The sequence below is a fragment of the Malus sylvestris genome, chromosome 9 (assembly GCF_916048215.2).
Source record: "Malus sylvestris chromosome 9, drMalSylv7.2, whole genome shotgun sequence".
Classification (NCBI taxonomy): Eukaryota; Viridiplantae; Streptophyta; class Magnoliopsida; order Rosales; family Rosaceae; genus Malus; species Malus sylvestris.
Genome location: NC_062268.1, coordinates 25,494,689 through 25,512,868, shown reverse-complemented (window position 1 = coordinate 25,512,868; position 18,180 = coordinate 25,494,689). Strand labels below are relative to the sequence as shown.

General features: G+C 37.3%; 1 pseudogene; it reads right to left on the bottom strand.

Annotated features, from left to right (window-relative positions):
• Positions 1-282: 282 nt before the first annotated feature.
• LOC126634401 (uncharacterized protein At2g39795, mitochondrial-like) lies at positions 283-16,862 on the bottom strand (annotated as a pseudogene).
• Between the last annotated feature and the right edge of the window lie 1,318 nt (positions 16,863-18,180).

Sequence of the window (18,180 nt, the reverse complement as noted above, 5' to 3'; positions counted from 1 at the left end):
TGGTAGGACTGAGAAACCATGGTGAAGAACCTCACTACAAAGACCGACAAGTAAAGCTTTAGATGTTAAGGAATGGATCTTGGAGTTAATTGAGGAAAGAAGACAGTTTTAACAAATTTTAGAACCTAAACAGATGGCATATGCCACAACTAGAAGGCTCTTCTACTATTTTGGATGACCAAATATCATGTGCAAAGCCAATATTGCAACCAGGTTGAAATTTCATTACTCAACGCAAATAGGATTGATAAATTAAGGTCATTCAAAATGTTGCACAATCAATCACTCTACTTTCTTTTCAATAAATGATTTCACAGTTCCCATCCATCTAATGAACTCAGTTTTATCTTTGTTCTTCATGTTAGAATTAGAAGAAAATGTAGTACAACAATGAAGGATATGCTGCAATGACTATAGAGAGAGAGAGAAAGAATGAAAGCAGAGAATATGACTGCAATTCTTTACACACGCACTGTTTGATTGCTCGCACGTGAGAGAGGAACATCTCTCTACACTTAACAGTTACACTTCCAAAATTTTGGCAGTATTCAAAATTACATCCAAGTAATCCTAGCCATCCATCTTACACCCTATGAGATGAAGACACATGTACACTCACTTATTTAAGAACTATGAGACTTAGATAAGAAAGCATACAACATATTTAGCTAATCATCCTAGCAATATAAGCTAGAAATACAACTACCACATCAGATCACAATTTACACACTAACAGCCCCCTTTAAATTGTGAACTGATTTAACTCCAAGCAGTTCCCTCAGATAACTGAATTGTTCTCTTGCCAATGCCTTTGTAAAGATATCAGCAATTTGCTCTTTCGTAGGACAATGCAACAGCTCAATTACTCCTTGCTGCAATGCTTCCTTTATGAAATGGTATCTCCTGTTGATGTGCTTGGTCTTCTGATGAAAAATAGGGTTTTTAGTGATAGCTATGGCTGAAGTATTATCACAATTCATTGGTGTTGCAACTGTTTGCATTTCACCAAAGTCCTCCAAAACAAATCTCAGCCATGTAGCCTGTGCAGTTGCTTCAGATGCACTAATGTACTCTGCTTCAGCTGTTGATAATGCAACACATTGTTGCTTGACTGAAGACCAAGAGAAAACTCCACTGCCAAAGGTAAATGCATACCCCGATGTACTTTTCATATCATCTTCTGAACCGCTCCAGTCACTGTCACAAAATCCCATTAAGATTGCTCCTTTGCCTTTCTTGTATTCCAAGCCAAAATCAAGAGTCCCTTGAACATATCTTAGTACTCTCTTTGCTGTCCCAAGGTGCTTATTGGTTGGACAGTGCATAAACCGTGATAGCAGACATGCAGCATACATTATATCAGGTCTAGTTGCTGTGAGATACAGCAAACTGCCTACAATTTGTCTATATTGAGCTTCATCCGCAGTTCCACTTCCATCCTCTTTTCTCAATTTATCACTTGGAACCAATGGAATACTCACTGACTTACAGTCTTGAAGTCCAAATTTCTTCAGTAGAAAAGAAGCATATTTTCTCTGATGAATGAAAATATACTCCTCAGTTTGCATTACTCCCATACCAAGAAAGTGATGTAAGAGTCCAAGATCAGTCATTTCATATTTGAGCATCATATCAGATTTAAAATCATCCATCAATTCCTGACAACTTCCAGTGTATATTATGTCATCAACATAGATAGACACTATAATCATTTCTAAACTTTTCCTCCACTTGGTATACAGAGTTGCTTCACTAGTGCTTTTCTTAAACCCACAGAGTGTAAGATATGAGTCTATTTCACCATACTAGGCCCTTGGTGCCTGCTTCAGACCATACAGTGCTTTATGTAACCTGTAGACCTTATCTTCTTCCCCTTGTACAATAAATCCATCCGGCTGATCAACATACACTTCTTCTTCTAGTACCCCATTCAAGAATGCCGATTTTACATCCAATTGAAACAACTTCCATTTGTTCTTTGCTGCCAGGGCAATTAATGTTCTGATTGTATCCAACCTTGCCACAGGTGCAAAGGTTTCATTATAATCAATTCCGGGCTTTTGTGCATAGCCTTTTGCAACAAGCCTAGCCTTGTTCTTTTGAACTGATCCATCCAAATTCAATTTAGTTTTGTACACCCATTTCACACCAATCACAGGTTTATCAGATGGTCTTTTCACTAATTCCCAAGTCTTATTTTTCTCAATCATGCTGATTTCATCTTTCATAGCTTTCTTCCATGCTTCATCCTGTGCAGCTTCATAATAGGATTCTGGTTCAACAATACACACATGACATCTTTCATAGATTTCACTCAAACTTCTATATCTCAAAGGAGTATGATCAATCTGAGATGCAGAAATTGAGTCACTAGCACTTCCAGATTCAATGAGTGGAGAATCTGTAAGTTGAGTCTGAGAACCTTCAGCAACAGCTTGTTCCATGGAATCCGAATCCTTATCAGCTTCTTTCATCTCTGAAGATTCACTTGCAGTAATTGGAATGTACACTTCTTTGATCTTCTGTCTATCCCAATCCCATGTACCATTCTCATCAAAAATAACATCTCTTGAAATGATTACTTTCTGATTTTCAGGATTAAGCAATCTGTACCCCTTTTCACAAGTGCCATATCCAATGAAAATACCAATGACACTTGTTTCATCCAGCTTCTGTCTCAGGTTTCCAGGAATAAGGGAATAACCTAATGAGCCAAACACTCTCAAGTGTTGAATTCCAGGTTTTCTTCCACTGAATTTCTCAAAAGGTGTCACATTTTCCAATGCTTTTGTAGGACATCTATTGAGCAAGTAGACAGATGTAACTACAGCTTCACCCCAAAGATTATAAGGAAGACTTTTCTCATGAAGCATACACTTTGCCATCTCCACTATAGTTCTATTTTTTCTCTCTGCAACTCCATTCTGTTGTGGAGAGTATGCAACAGTAAGCTGCCTCTCCAAACCCAAATCTTCACAAAACTGTTCAAATTCATTTGAGGTAAATTCTCCTCCTCTATCTGTTCTCAATTTCTTCACTGAAAAACCACTTTGAAGTTCCACCATAGCTTTGAATTTCTTGAATACATGAAAGACATCTGACTTTTGTCTCAAGAGATATATCCAGCACATCCTCGAATAGTCATCAATGAATGTAACAAAGTATCGATTTCCACTCATGGTTGGTGTTTGCATAGGGCCACACACATCTGAGTGTATAAGTTCCAATGGCATTCTTGCTATCCAAATTGACTCCCTTGGAAATGACACTCTATGATTCTTACCAACTGCACATCCCTGACATACACCTTCACTGTCATGCATTTCAGGTAACCCAAGAACCATATCATGCTCCTGCAATTGTTGCAAACTTCTAAAATTCAGGTGGCCAAACCGTTTATGCCACATTGTACTACTCTGATGCACATTGGTTTTCAGTACCAAATGATCGTTTGACTTGAACACAAGTGGAAAGCATCTGTTTCCCTTTTGTTTCACACTAACCACTAAATTTGTCAGGGTTCTATCATCAAAAATATCCACCTTATAATCACCAAATAACAGAAAATACCCATGTTCAGTCATCTGCCCAACACTGAGAAGGTTTTCTGCAATTCCAGGTACCAACATAACTTCTCTTATGTACCTTTTTCCTTTATCCGTGTCAATGACCAAGGTTCCTTTGCCTTTCACATCAACAAGAACCCCTGTGCCAACTTGCACTTTTGCCTTAATACTTCTATCAATTTCCACAAGTAACTCCTCTCTGGAAGTCATGTGATTACTGCACGCACTGTCAATATACCAGGCATCACTCACAGCTTTCACTTCAGTTGATTGCTTGACCATGAAGAGATTTCCAGGTTCTCCCACCTTGTTTGTAAAGTTCCTTTGCTCTCCCACTTTGTTTGCAAAATTCCCTTGCTGAGCATTTTTGTTTTGATTGCAGATCCTAGCAATATGACCAGGTTTTCCACACTTGTGACATTTAATCTTCCCTTTTAGCCAACATTCACCATAGTGAAGTTTATCACAGTATTTGCATGCCCCTCCAGTGTTGTTAGCTTCATTTCTTACACTTGGAGTAAACCTGTTAGTCCACTGCTTCCCTTTGAACTTGAAGTTCTTCTGATATTTTGATCCACCAGTATTGGTATGTTGATTACCAAATTTACTATTCTTAGATGAGATATCTAAACTAGCAAATGCACGTTCTGTGCTACTCTCTTCATGTCTGATTAATCTTAGTTCAAACCCTTTCAATATGGCAACCACATCTTGTGCATCAATTACATCAATATCTTTAGTATTTTCTATAACAGAAGCAATGCTATCATATGTTTTGGGTAAACTGATCAATAACTTTTGCACAATTCTCTGATTACTAAGATCTTCTCCATAGCTTCGCATCTGATTTATCAGATCAAACAACCTAGCTAAATATGCAGCTAGAGATTCACTTTCACTCATACGGGTATATTCAAAATCACGACGCAGACCTTGTAATTTCACAGATCGTACCTGTTTGTCCCCTACATACTCTTGCTTCAGAATATCCCAAGCTTCTTTCGTAGTTTCCAAGGTTGCAATGCGTGGAAAAATTTGATCCGATACGGCTCCCTGAATGATTCCAAGAGCCCTTGCATCCTTGACCAGATTTTCACTCCGCAACTTCGTTTCCACCTCAGTGAGTTCTCCTTCCCCTTTCGCTGAAGTGGTAAAACCTTTTTCAACAATATTCCATAACTCGTGAGATCGGAAGATTGTTTTCATTCGAATCTGCCAGAAATCGAAATTTTCTCCGTTGAACACCGGAGCTCGAAGCTCCCCTCCACCAGATCCAGCCATGTTAGACTTAGATCACACCTCTCTCTACTATTTTCTTTGCAACGATGTGTTGCAAACACTTGCTCACTATCTCTCACAGAATCGACGCCCAGAGATTCAGACCCAACCAGGCTCTGAGGCCATGTTAGAATTAGAAGAAAATGTAGTACAACAATGAAGGATATGCTGCAATGACTATAGAGAGAGAGAGAAAGAATGAAAGCAGAGAATATGACTCTGCAATTCTTTACACACGCACTGTTTGATTGCTCGCATGTGAGAGAGGAACATCTCTCTACACTTAACAGTTACACTTCCAAAATTTTGGCAGTATTCAAAATTACATCCAAGTAATCCTAGCCATCCATCTTACACCCTATGAGATGAAGACACATGTACACTCACTTATTTAAGAACTATGAGACTTAGATAAGAAAGCATACAACATATTTAGCTAATCATCCTAGCAATATAAGCTAGAAATACAACTACCACATCAGATCACAATTTACACACTAACACTTCATGTATTCGTGCAAGAAAATAGCAAAATCATCGTTTATACTCCTCGCTTCCAAGAATTCATAAAGTGAGTCTTGCAACTCATCATCAAGTTCCCTGTACACGAACCACAAAAACAAATAAAAAGTAACATTTCGAGAGCAGAAGAAAATATTTTGAGACCCAAGTATAAATCAGCTTTCAGACTCTACACTCTATAAATATAGAAAAAAAATATACAAAAGGAAAAAGAACAACAACCACAAACAAAAACAAAAGACGGGAGACAAGGGACAAGACACAAAAGAGTTCTACAAAATTCAGATGAATCCAAGAATTTGTCTCAACCTCTAACAGTTTTTTATGTTACTAATGTTCCTCAGATAGTAATATATAAATAGGAGATTAAATTGAATGTCATACTTGAACTCAGGACCCGCATAAGGCTGAGCTGGCATCTTCTCAGGTTTTCGGATGAAAAGCTTGTTGATCTCTGTACTATCTAGCCAAGCTGAACACATGATCTCCAACACATTGCCGCCTTCCTTCTTGAAGATATTAACAATCATTGTAATGTGAAGCTGCACATCGTTTCCAAGGCCAGCAACACCTTTGGAATTCGGAGCAGGAACAGATCCATCAAACATGGTGGCTTCAATCGTAATGTCCTCTTTCTCTCCAAATTTTCTCTTCAAGCTTATCCATTACTCACCAGGCCGGTTGTCAACTGTAAACGACTTGAATTTTGTAACTTACTGAAAAGCAGAAGGAATTCAGAATTAAAACCCGAAAATATCAACTCCCTAATGAACAAAGGGATTTTTTTTTTCTAGAGATTATTTAAGAGAACTTAAACTCCTAATTCCAAAAACTAACCGCTGACCATAAACTTGTGATTGTCGAATCTAAGTACGGTCCTTGGAGGGAAGGATATTTAGATTCGGCCTCTTAACCCTATGATCTATTATCTCAGGAAGAAATAACAACATCTTGAATACAATCTATGATCTCACGTTGAGGATTGCAAGTCATAATTATGTCAAAAGTTTATCTCAAGCTTATGTGGTATCTTGTTTCTGGCTCGGTCTTAATTAACGAAAACTTGTCATTATATTTTATAAGATTTTACCAGACACCAATTGAATTGACTCCCCCATGCAACTTTCAGTACCCAGAAACCTATTCGAAAGGAAAAGTTAACAGACTTTGGAATACATTTCATTTGTGCTTTTGGATTGTGCCATTTTCTTAACAAGTAACCATTTTTGCCCCAAAACAGATAAATGCTTTTGAATTTATCAGGTTGATAAAATTCCCCATCACACTGATATGAGCATATTTATGCGACTTAGTTAGCTTGTTCTTGTGCAATTATGTTGTTATTTCTTAGTTAATTTAGTATGTCAAGCCATTTTCGTGTGTTTGTAGGTCCAAAGGGCTAAAATAGCAAGAAAGTGCATTTTGGAGCTTTTCGGAGCAGTTTTGGACTTGTAATGTGTTTGCACTCAAAATATACCCATTTTTACTTATTTGGGCAATTTGGGTAAAATATGGTATTTGAAGGATTAATATGCAAGAAAACTAACTTGGAAAGATATTTGGCTGCAAGTGGGGGGTTTTGGCACTATAATATTGTTTTTCCCATTTGTTTGGGTGGTGGAGGTTTGTCAAGCCTTTGTTTAATCAAGATACATCCATGTATTGCAAGTGGATGGGAGAGCTTTCGAGCAAGAATGTGTAGTGAAAGAAGCTAGTTTGCTTCTTTTATTTATTTTATTGCAAGTGAGAAAAGGCATGTGGTGGAGATGCAACTTGCTTCTTTTTTTATTGTTAGTTTATTACAAGTGGGGAAACATGTGCTAAAAACATGTGGTGGAGATGCAAGTTTCCCTTTTAATATTGTTTCTACATGCAAGTTGGCAAATGCAAATGCAAATGCAAGCTGCCCAAGCTTCTTTCGGGCAGGTACAAAAACCTCAGCAGGGGGTTCCTCCAAATCTCTATTTAAAGGAGCAGATGCACAAGGTTTATGGACACTCAAAACAACCAATCAAAACTCTACTCAAATTAGCTCATTAGCTTCCTTGTAGACATTTATTTTTAGCCAAGCATCCTTTGCTTTTCTTGTTTATTAGCTCTGCAACTCACTTGTAGTATCGATCTGATTTGTAGCTTTTATGTACTCATTTCCAGTCATATAAATTACAAGCAATCTGCAATATTAGTCACTTTCCCCTGTCATTTATATTTCCAAGCAACCTTGTCATTTACATATTGTTCTATCTCTCCATATAAGTAAAGTCCTTATTTTTAAGGCAAACAAAGAACCTTAATTTGAGCAACTCCCACTCAAATGGCACAATATCTTGATTTGAAGTCAAAAGGCGCAACCTCAATCATTCAAATCCCGTCTACTAGCGGCATCTAGTAGTGGCACGCCGGCACCCACCAATCTCGTATGTGAAGTAAATCCCCGGCTTGCCCGCAAGGCGCCATGGCGGATTTAGGGAGCAAACATAATGAATATCACATGCATGGAGCAAGAGGGATGGACAAAATTGAAGACCAAAAGAGGCTAGGATTATGCTGAAGTTATGAAGAAATCAATTTAAGAAAAGAAAGTCAAAGATCAAAGCAAGAAAGAAGGAATGTTAGCCGAGTTACCTTATTTGGTCCTAACCTTTCCTATTCCTATATCACTTAAATTCCAGCAGCAAGAAGGGTTCCAAAATACTTTGGGACACGTAATTATATGTTTCTAGAAGGCCTAATCTCATTCCTACTTTGATGCCGCACCAAATCTGCAAGGATCATTCCTTGCCGCACAAGGGGAACACTTTCCCTTTCTTTTTAGGTTCCTTTCCCTTTCCTAAGTCCTTTGCCGCACCCTATTTATGTTTCCCTTTGGATTTTGACTTTGACTTAGCCTTTCCTAATAGATTTAGAGTAATAAATCCTAAAACATTAATAAAAACTTTCTTTCCTTTTCCCTTGATTTTCTGCCGCACCTTAGCCTTTATTCTCTAGGGTTTGGACATATTTTGCTATAAATACAACCCCTTGTCATGGCCTTTGAACCATTCAGAAACTCACCCATTCCCCACCATACAAACCACCACTCAAACCTTCACCCAACCCTTGTGTCGCAGCAAAGAAGAGGAAGGAAGACCCTTGGACGTGCTTGCCAGTCAAGTTGGATTGCTAGAACGCTTTTAGGTGTTTTCAATCCTTTGCTTTCAATGTCTAAATTTATGTATCTTTGTTTTGTGAACATGAGAGGCTAAACCCCTCTTAGCTAGGGGGAATTTCGAAACCATGAATATACTTGCAATATGATTTTATTACATCCAATTGTAATTTCATAAATTGTGAATTCAATTTACTTATCTGTTTGAATTAAAACTTATTTGTGTATGTGGGTTGAGAGTGCACACTTAATTTGTATGCATAAATCTGATGCTAGGATATAAGGGAGTTTCACTTAATCGTTATGAACTTATATTCATAAGTAGTGGAGGTTGCTAGTCACAATCGTGTTAAGTAAATTCCTGGCATAAGTATCATGCACTTTCATAGTTACGAATGCCTTGTCAATACTTATGATTTTCATAGAATTTAATGATCTTTGATTGTATCTCTATTATGCGCTTTCATGTAGGGAACTTTTGAAGAATAATTTGATTGCAATGCGCTATTTCCATCCAATTCAATGACATAAGGAAAATCTGAGGGTTAATTTAAGCGTACCTAATTAATCTGGGGTGTTGAGATTTATGGTTTATTGAAAGAACAACTGGAAATTGATTTTGTATGCAAGTGTGTCATGTGTGGAGAATGACCCTCTAGCTAGCCCATCATCCATAGTTTTTCCCAAATTGGTGCAAATCCGTCTAGTTTTAGTTTCTATTTTGTTTTTACTTTATTTTCATCCAAAACCAAATCCCTCTTTACTTTAGTGTGTCTAATTAGTTAGAATCTGTTTTAGTTTGTATTTTTAAGTATTTTGAGTCAAGTAAAAGCCAATTTTCATCCAAATTCACTCTTAGTGTCTATTTTGAGTCAATTAGCTTGTTTTGTGCTGTTTTGAGTCAATTGAGTTGTTTTAGTGTATTAGAATCTAGTTTTGCATTCTTTGAGTCTAGTTTAGTGTTCCAAGCTTAGTTTTACGTTTTCAAGTTAGTTTCAATTGTTTTAGCAATCCCTCCTAATCCCCGGTCTAGAACGATCTCTACTTACATATATACTACAATTGTCAACAAGAGGGTTTAATTTGTTTGCTTATATATTTCACATCAAATTTTTGGCACCGTTGCCGGGGATTAGCAACTTTGCTAATCCCTTGGATATTTTCCTTCCATTTATTTCAATTTGCTTTAGTTTCTGACTTTGTTGTGTTTTCTTGTTTTTAGGTACTAGTTTATGACTAGAAGTTCTCAACCTGTTCGTGAGCATATTTCTGACTTTGACAATGATTTTAAGAGGACTTTGAGAAGAAAGAGGAATCAACAAGAATCTAATCCACCTAGCCCTGACCCCATTCTTGAAGAAGACGAAGTACAAGTGGAAGGGGAGGCCACGGCTCAGATTTTAGAAGAAGTACAAGTCATGGCAGCGGACAATCGAACAATCAAGGAGCTTTCTACTTCGGGATTGGACAATGCTGCACCCTTATGCATTCAATACCCCATGGCAGCTCAAGGCAAGACCGAGGAGTTTGAATTGAAGTCCAGTTTGTTGCACCATATCCCGAAGTTCCATGGGCTGTCCATGGAGGATCCAAACAAGCACTTGAAGGAGTTCGAAGTGGTGTGTTCAAGCATGACTCTTGTCAACGTCGATGGAAGCATATTGAAGATGAAGGCTTTTCCCTTTTCTCTCTTGGAAAAGGCTAAAGATTGGTTGTATGAACTAGCCCCCAGAACTGTCACATCTTGGGAGAGCATGAAACGAGCGTTCTTTGAGAAGTTTTTCCTAACTTCTCGAGTCATTCTTCTATGCAAAAGGATTAGTGACATTCAACAAAACCAAGGTGAATCATTTGCAACGTACTACGAGCGATTCAAGACCCTTGTTGCCTCATGTCCTCAGCACTAAATGAAGGAGAAGCTTCTTCTTCAATATTTCTACGAAAGGCTTCTACCAATTGAACACCAAATGCTAGATGCCTCAGTGGGAGGAGCTTTGGTGGACAAAACACCTGTGGCTGCCAAGACCCTAATTGCCAACCGAGCCTTAAATGCACAACAATATAAAGGTGTTGGACAAAGAAAGACCCCATGGCAACAACCCCAAGTTAATGAGGTAAGTGCAATTTCTGAAATTCAATCTCAATTAGCTAACCTCACTACTCTTGTGTCATAGGTTGTGGATGGATCAAAAATGCAAAATGCAGCCATATGTGGAGTGTGTTCGATGCAATGACATCTCAATCACCAATGCTCTCAATTGATTGAGAATGGAAGATGGGAAACCATCAATGCCGTGGGTTTTCAAGGCCACAATCAGCAACATAATGACCCTTACTCCAACACTTACAATCCGGGGTGAAGAGATCATCCAAATTTCAAATGGAGAGAACCACAACAACCTGCCCAACAAGGAGGATTTCGGCCACTACCCCCTGGGATATACCCAAGACCCTACACACCAACGCAACCTCAACCACAACCTACCCAAACCAATTCAGCTACATCCATGGATAATGATCAAATTGTTCAATTACTAACCTCTTTGGTGCAGGGGCGGCAAAATCAAAACAAAACAATGCTCAATCAAGCTAAGGAGGTGGACGAGTTGAAGAAACAAATGGGCCAAATGGCGGAGTTCTTGGGGCAATTCAAAGAGCAAGGCAAACTGCCTAGCACAACCATTGTGAATCCAAGGGGAGAATTTGAATCCGCCAAGGCCATTACGTTGAAAAGTGGAAAAGAAGTTGGAAAAGACCCCCCAACCATCAAAATCTGCCAAAAAAGAGGATGAGAAGTTGCAATTCGAAGAGGAAAACCATGACAAGGCCACGGCAAGGAATGCACAACCCTTGCCGCAGCCTCCTACACTTCCTAATCCACCCAATCTGTCCACCATAGGTAAGAAAGGTTCAAATTCTATTAATTCTAACCCTATTCCACCCAATGTCCATTTCCCTCGCAGATTTATGCAAACATAGAAGGAAGAAAGTGACAAGGACATTCTTGAGACATTTAGGAAGGTAGAAGTCAATATCCCGCTCTTAGATGCAATCAAACAAATCCCGAAGAACGCTAAGTTTTTATAGAAGCTTTGTAAAACAAGGAAACGGATTCGGTAGAAAGAGGTGGTACATGTGAATGAGAATGTCTCTGCAATGTTGCAAAGAAAACTGCCACCTAAATGCAAAGATCCAGGTAGTTTCACTATCCATTGAGTCATTGGTAATACAAGGTTTGAACATGCTATGCTAGATTTAGGTGCATTAATTAATGTTATGCCATATCCTGTTTATGCATCTATGAATTTAGGAGAACTTAAAAATGATGGTGTTATTATTCAATTAGCCAATCGATTTAATGCCTACCCAAAATGGGTTTTGGAAGATGTTTTGGTGCAGGTAGACCACTTGATTTTTCCTGCCGATTTCTATGTGTTTGACATGGAGGATTCAGCCCATTCTCCACCATCGTCAATCTTACTTGGATGACCTTTCATGAAAACAACTCAAACCAAGATTGATGTGGCCAAGGGAGCTTTAACAATGGCGTTTGGTGGCAATATGATTAACTTTAAAATTTTTGAATCTCTAGAGAATTCTAATGATGTTCATTCTTGTTTTGCCATTGATGTAATTAAAGATGTAGGGCAGGAAAATTTAGCACCAATTAAGAAGGATGAATTTCGAACCACCAAAGACGAGGGAATTGGAGTGGAGCACAAAGAACACGCCACTATCCTCAAAATGCACAATTTGGTCGAGAGCACCATTGAAGAATCTGTTGACAGTGCTACCACTTCATTGCAACATATTGGTGAGGCATCTAGTCCGATTTCAATTCCCATTTCAACTAATAGGTTGTTACCTTCTTTGGTGTAGGTCCCCAATCGAATCCACAATGGTGGGAGCATTTACATTGACTTTAGGAAGCTAAATGCCACAATCAGGAAAGATCAGTATCCGCTTCCATTCATATAGCCAAATCAGGGGCAATTCGAGGAGCATGTGATGGAGGAAACACCCCCCTATGCCGTGGGGTCTAATGAAGTATGAATGAAGATCTTCGTCTGGCTGCATGACGTTAAAGCAAGCGCTTCTTGGGAGGCAACCCATGCATTCAACAAAGGAACGATGGAATTTTCACTCTAAAACCAGATTTGCATTCCTAAAACCCTTCTCTTTACTGTTTTATTTTGCTATGTTTGTTCGTTGTTTGTTTGTTTGCTTTTGTGTAAGTTTATGTTTTGAAACATTGAGGACAATGTTTGATTTAAGTGTGGGGGGTAAACAAAGTATTTTTATTGAAAATTCGTGGGTTTTTATCACCTATCCCCTCTAGAGTTGTTTCTCACTGTTTTAAGTGTTTTTATTGCATTTTGAAAAGAAAATTCGAAAATTTGAAAAAAAATTAGAAATTTTTTTTAAAAACAAGCCAAAAAGAGTCGTTTTTGTGTGTTTGTGTCTTAGGGTACCTTCCAACACACTGATGAGGATTTGGTTTTTAATTGCATGACTGTTGATGAGAGTTACAAACATGGTTGGAAGTTTGATATGCTCTTTGGTTAATACTTGGTTATAGTTGATGTTTACAAATTCACATGTAATCACAAAGGAAAAAAAATCAGTTTTTGTAACATGCTTGAGGGAAGGAACTCAAAATAACGCTACAACCCTATGAGACTTGAGCTTAAACGTTATTTGGAGAGTTATTAATATGTGCATTCTTGTTTTCTAAGACGTTGCATGATCTCATTATTCTTTGCTTGGTTGCTACTTAGAATGCGTTTTTCATCATTATAGTTCCAAATACTAGAACTCATGCCCGTTTCATTCAAAACTTAAAATTGAGTGCATAACACATAACAAGATGAAGTCGTTTAGTAGTTACCACCAGAGCCAAAAAGCCTTCATCCCATGCATTTGTTTTGTAGGTTTAACCCCTTTGAGCCTTGTTTAGCCTATTTTCTTTGTTAGCCACATTATCCCAACCTAGCCTAGAATAGGACTATACATACCCTCGTTCTTAAAGTATAAGTGGAGCATAACTTAGAGAGAATTCACTTTGATCAACATTTATGCAGAAAAACAAGTGTGGGGGAAGGGTTTTCAAAGTGTGTGTTTTGTGTGCCAAAGTGAAATAAGGCACGGGTTTGAAAAAATAAAAGAAAAAAAATATATGTGAAAAAAAAGTGGAAAAAGAAAAAGATAAGAAAAAGTGTGTAGAAAAGAAAGAAAAAGAGTTCTAAATAAGTGAGAATGAGCTCACAAGTGTTGGTTGTTGAAGAAAGGGTCCAAAAGATTGAATCTGGCCCTAAGTGTTTTATGAATCTTCTCTTTGTGTTTAAAGTGGATTTTTGCATTCAAAATTGAATTCTAAGTGTCAATTTCATTACTTTGCTCACTATTGCTTTAAGAACGTTTGTCTATCCTTACCTTTCTTTGTTAGCCAACACCCTAGCCCCGTTGCAACCCTTAGACTTCAATCTTGGGTGTTATGTGTTTCAATCTGTGGAGTGTGAAATTGGTATGAGCATATGGAATCCCTGGTTCTCGTTTCTAAGTAGTGGCATTCCGTTCATGAGATCATATATATACATGCATTAATAATTCCAGAAATTGGTTTCTTTGTTATAAACATATGTGAGTACTAGTTTTCATGTTTACATCAATCTTCTCACATATACCTAGTATAAGGAGTGTAGTCAGAAAATCTTGTGTGAAAATAAGAGAGAATCTAGTGAGGAATTGAGGGAATTCTCTAAGGCATGTTACTACATTCAAAATGTTGTTTTAATTGATTAAATACAAGCTAGTGAATGGTAACTATGATTAAGTGTATGCTCGAGGGTAAGGATTGCTAAAATTCATGTGAGTAGTGATCTTTGGCGTGTCATGTTCATTGGAAATCCTTGAGGCAAATGTTGGAAGTTCTAGGTTATGTTTTGTTATGTTTTGTTTGTTTTATTTGTTTTGTTTTGCTCGAGGACTAGCAAAAGCTAAGTGTGGGGGAATTTGATAGGAGCATATTTATGCGACTTAGTTAGCTTGTTCTTGTGCAATTATGTTGTCATTTCTTAGTTAATTTAGTATTTCAAGCTATTTTCATGTGTTTGTAGGTCCAAAGGGCTAACTAAAGTAGCAAGAAAGTGCATTTTTGAGCTTTTTGGAGCAATTTTGGACTTGGAATGAATATCACACGCATGGAGCAAGAGGGATGGATGAAATTGAAGACCAAAAGAGGCTAGGATTATACTGAAGTTATGAAGAAATCAATTCAAGAAAAAAAAGTCAAAGATCAAAGAAAGAAAGAAGGAATGTTAGCCAAGTTACCTTATTTGGTCCTAACCTTTCCTATTCCTATATCACTTAAATTCCAGCAGCAAGAAGGGTTCCAAAATACTTTGGGACACTTAATTATATGTTTCTAGAAGGCCTAATCACATTCCTACTTTGATGCCGCACCAAATCTGCAAGGATCCTTCCTTGCCGCACAAGGGGAACACTTTCCCTTTCTTTTTAGGTTCCTTTCCTTTTCCTAAGTCCTTTGCCGCACCCTATTTATGTTTCCCTTTGGATTTTGACTTTGACTTAGCCTTTCCTAATAGATTTAGAGTAATAAATCCTAAAACATTAATAAAAACTTTCTTTCCTTTTCCCTTGATTTTTTGCCACACCTTAGCCTTTATTCCCTAGGGTTTGGACATATTTTGCTATAAATACAACCCCTTGTCGTGGCCTTTGAACCATTCAGAAACTCACCCATTCCCCACCATACAAACCACCACTCAAACCTTCACCCAACCCTTGTGTCGCAGCAAAGAAGAGGAAGGAAGACTCTTGGACTTGCTTGCCATTCAAGTTGGATTGCTGGAACGCTTTTAGGTGTTTTCAATCCTTTGCTTTCAATGTCTAAATTTATGTATCTTTGTTTTGTGAACATGAGAGGCTAAACCCCTCTTAGCTAGGGGGAATTTCGAAACCATGACTAAACTTGCAATATGATTTGATTACATCCAGTTGTAATTTCATAAATTGTGAATTCAATTTACTTATCTGTTTGAATTAAAACTTATTTGTATATGTGGGTTGAGAGTGCACACTTAATTTGCATGCATAAATCTGATGCTAGGATATAAGGGTGTTTCACCTAATCGTTATGAACTTATATTCATAAGTAGTGAAGGTTGCTAGTCACAATCGTGTTAAGTAAATTCCTGGCATAAGTATCATGCGCTTTCATAGTTACGAATGCCTTGTCAATACTTATGATTTTCATAGAACTTAATGATCTTTGATTGTATCTCTATTATGCGCTTTCATGTAAGGAATTTTTGAAGAATAATTTGATTGTGATGCGCTATTTCCATCCAATTCAATGACATAAGGAAAATCTAAGGGTTAATTTAAGCGTACCTAATTAATCTGAGGTGTTGAGATTTATGGTTTATTCAAAGAACAACTGGAAATTGATTTTGTATGCAAGTGTGTCATGTGTGGAGAATGACCCTCTAGCTAGCCTATCATCCATAGTTTTTCCCAAATTCGTGCAAATCGGTCTAGTTCTAGTTTTTGTTTTATTTTTACTTTATCTTCATCCAAAACCAAATCCCCCTTTACTTTAGTGTGTCTAATTAGTTAGAATATGTTTTAGTTTGTGTTTTTAAGTATTTTTTAGTCAAGTAAAAGCCAATTTTCATCCAAATTCACTCTTAGTGTCTGTTTTGAGTCAATTAGCTTATTTTGTGCTGAGTCAATTGAGTTGTTTTAGTGTATTAGAGTCTAGTTTTGCATTCTTTGAGTCTAGTTTAGTGTTCCAAGTTTAGTTTTACGTTTTCAAGTCAGTTTCAATTGTTTTAGCTATCCCTCCTGGAGTCTAGAACGATCCCTACTTACATATATACTACAATTGTCAACAAGAGAGTTTAATTTGTGTGCTTATATATTTTGCATCACACACACCACATAAACTAAATTTCCCAACAACCCAATTCTCGAAACAAACCCTAAGACCCATACACAATTCCAAAATTTTTTCTTTTCCCTCGGTTTCTCAGCAACCGAACAAATCCTAACGACATTCCTTTCACAAGTAGGTACCTGAGTGGCAGGAGAGTGATCGAGCTCGTACTGGATTTCATTGTGGAGAAGTCTGAGAATGTTCCCTTCGAAGGCCGATTTGCGCATTTCGGAGATGTAAGTTTGTCGACATTGCGGTGGTTGGAGCGAAGGGCTTATGAGAGACTTGTTTTTCATGTGCCAAATGCAAACGTGGGTGTTTTCTAAATTGGAATTTTGGAAGATGAAGAAAAAGGAAAGGATTTTCTCAGGGATCGGATTAGGCGCGCCATGAAAGGAAAGTTTGGAATAGTTTGCAGTTTCAGAGGTTTTTAGGGTTTAAGGTAGGTCCTGATTTCAACTAGATTTAGGGCTTACTGTCTTTGGTACGGCCCTTTTTAAAAAGTCCAGCCCAATTATGGTCATGTTCTAGACTGCGGTGTTATTTTAGAGGAAGAATTGGCTCTCTAAGGATTGAGGAGAAACTCCTTCTTAAGATACTTTGTAACTTATTTATATAATTTTATATTTATGATTAAAATTGTTCATATTATAAATTACTATGTAAAGATGACACACCCCGTCCCGAAGGAGGGCATGCTGGCCGTCACGTGAGAGTGACGTGACCATTTACACAATTCGGAAGCTTTAAAGATACAATTACTAAGATGTAACACCCGAGGGTGAGTCCTACTTTTGTGAATTCTGTCAGAACACCGTTGGATTCCTCGTGGCCACCAAAGCTCTACTATCTTGAACCTGGAGGGGCGCAAAACAAAGTTGAGTGGGTCAGTAAAACAAAGTTTTTCGAAAATATTTCATTTAATAACATTTCTAACCCCTCACTGTAAAACATGTATACTTTCCCAGAAAATAACATAATATGCATATAATCTTCATATATCTCAAATCACAATTCTTTATCAAAAATCAGAAAGTATGCCATGCTATAAATGTCAATAACAGAATAAGAATGCAACATTATAACAGGTGAAATAAGGAATCAGCACGCCTTGATTCTAGGATCGGGGTGTGTCAAAAGATCACCTTTACGAAAAATCAATTAAAATTTGGATTGTTTAGTCATCGAATTATATAAAAAAATATTGACAGATTTGTAAAAGCATTATGAACCGTCTATCTACTTACTAAAACTGATTGATCTTAGTTTTAGTTGATTTTTTGTATATATGATCTTCATAGAGTGATTATAATATGAAATATTCTGATCATAAATAAAAAGTTATGTGATAGGCCACGAAGTATTTGAGAGGAACTTCACCTTAATCATAAGGAGTCTAGCTCTTTTCTGTCTTTTTTCTTCTAATTGTCAGATTGAATCAAACGGAAACAATAGACAAGATTAAACAAGGGGTGTATAAAGAGAGAAAAATAGTGTGGTATTATCATTTTTCCTAAATTACCAAGACAAATACACCATTATTCTCCTTCGATCTATTTAATTTAATACCCATAAATAAATAGAAGACTGTAAAGGTGAAAATAAGTGTGGAATCACTTCCACTTAATTAACAATAAAATACGATACAATCGTTTCATGATTAATCCATGAACGACGTGGATAAATCTCTCTTTACTCTTTTTCAGTTT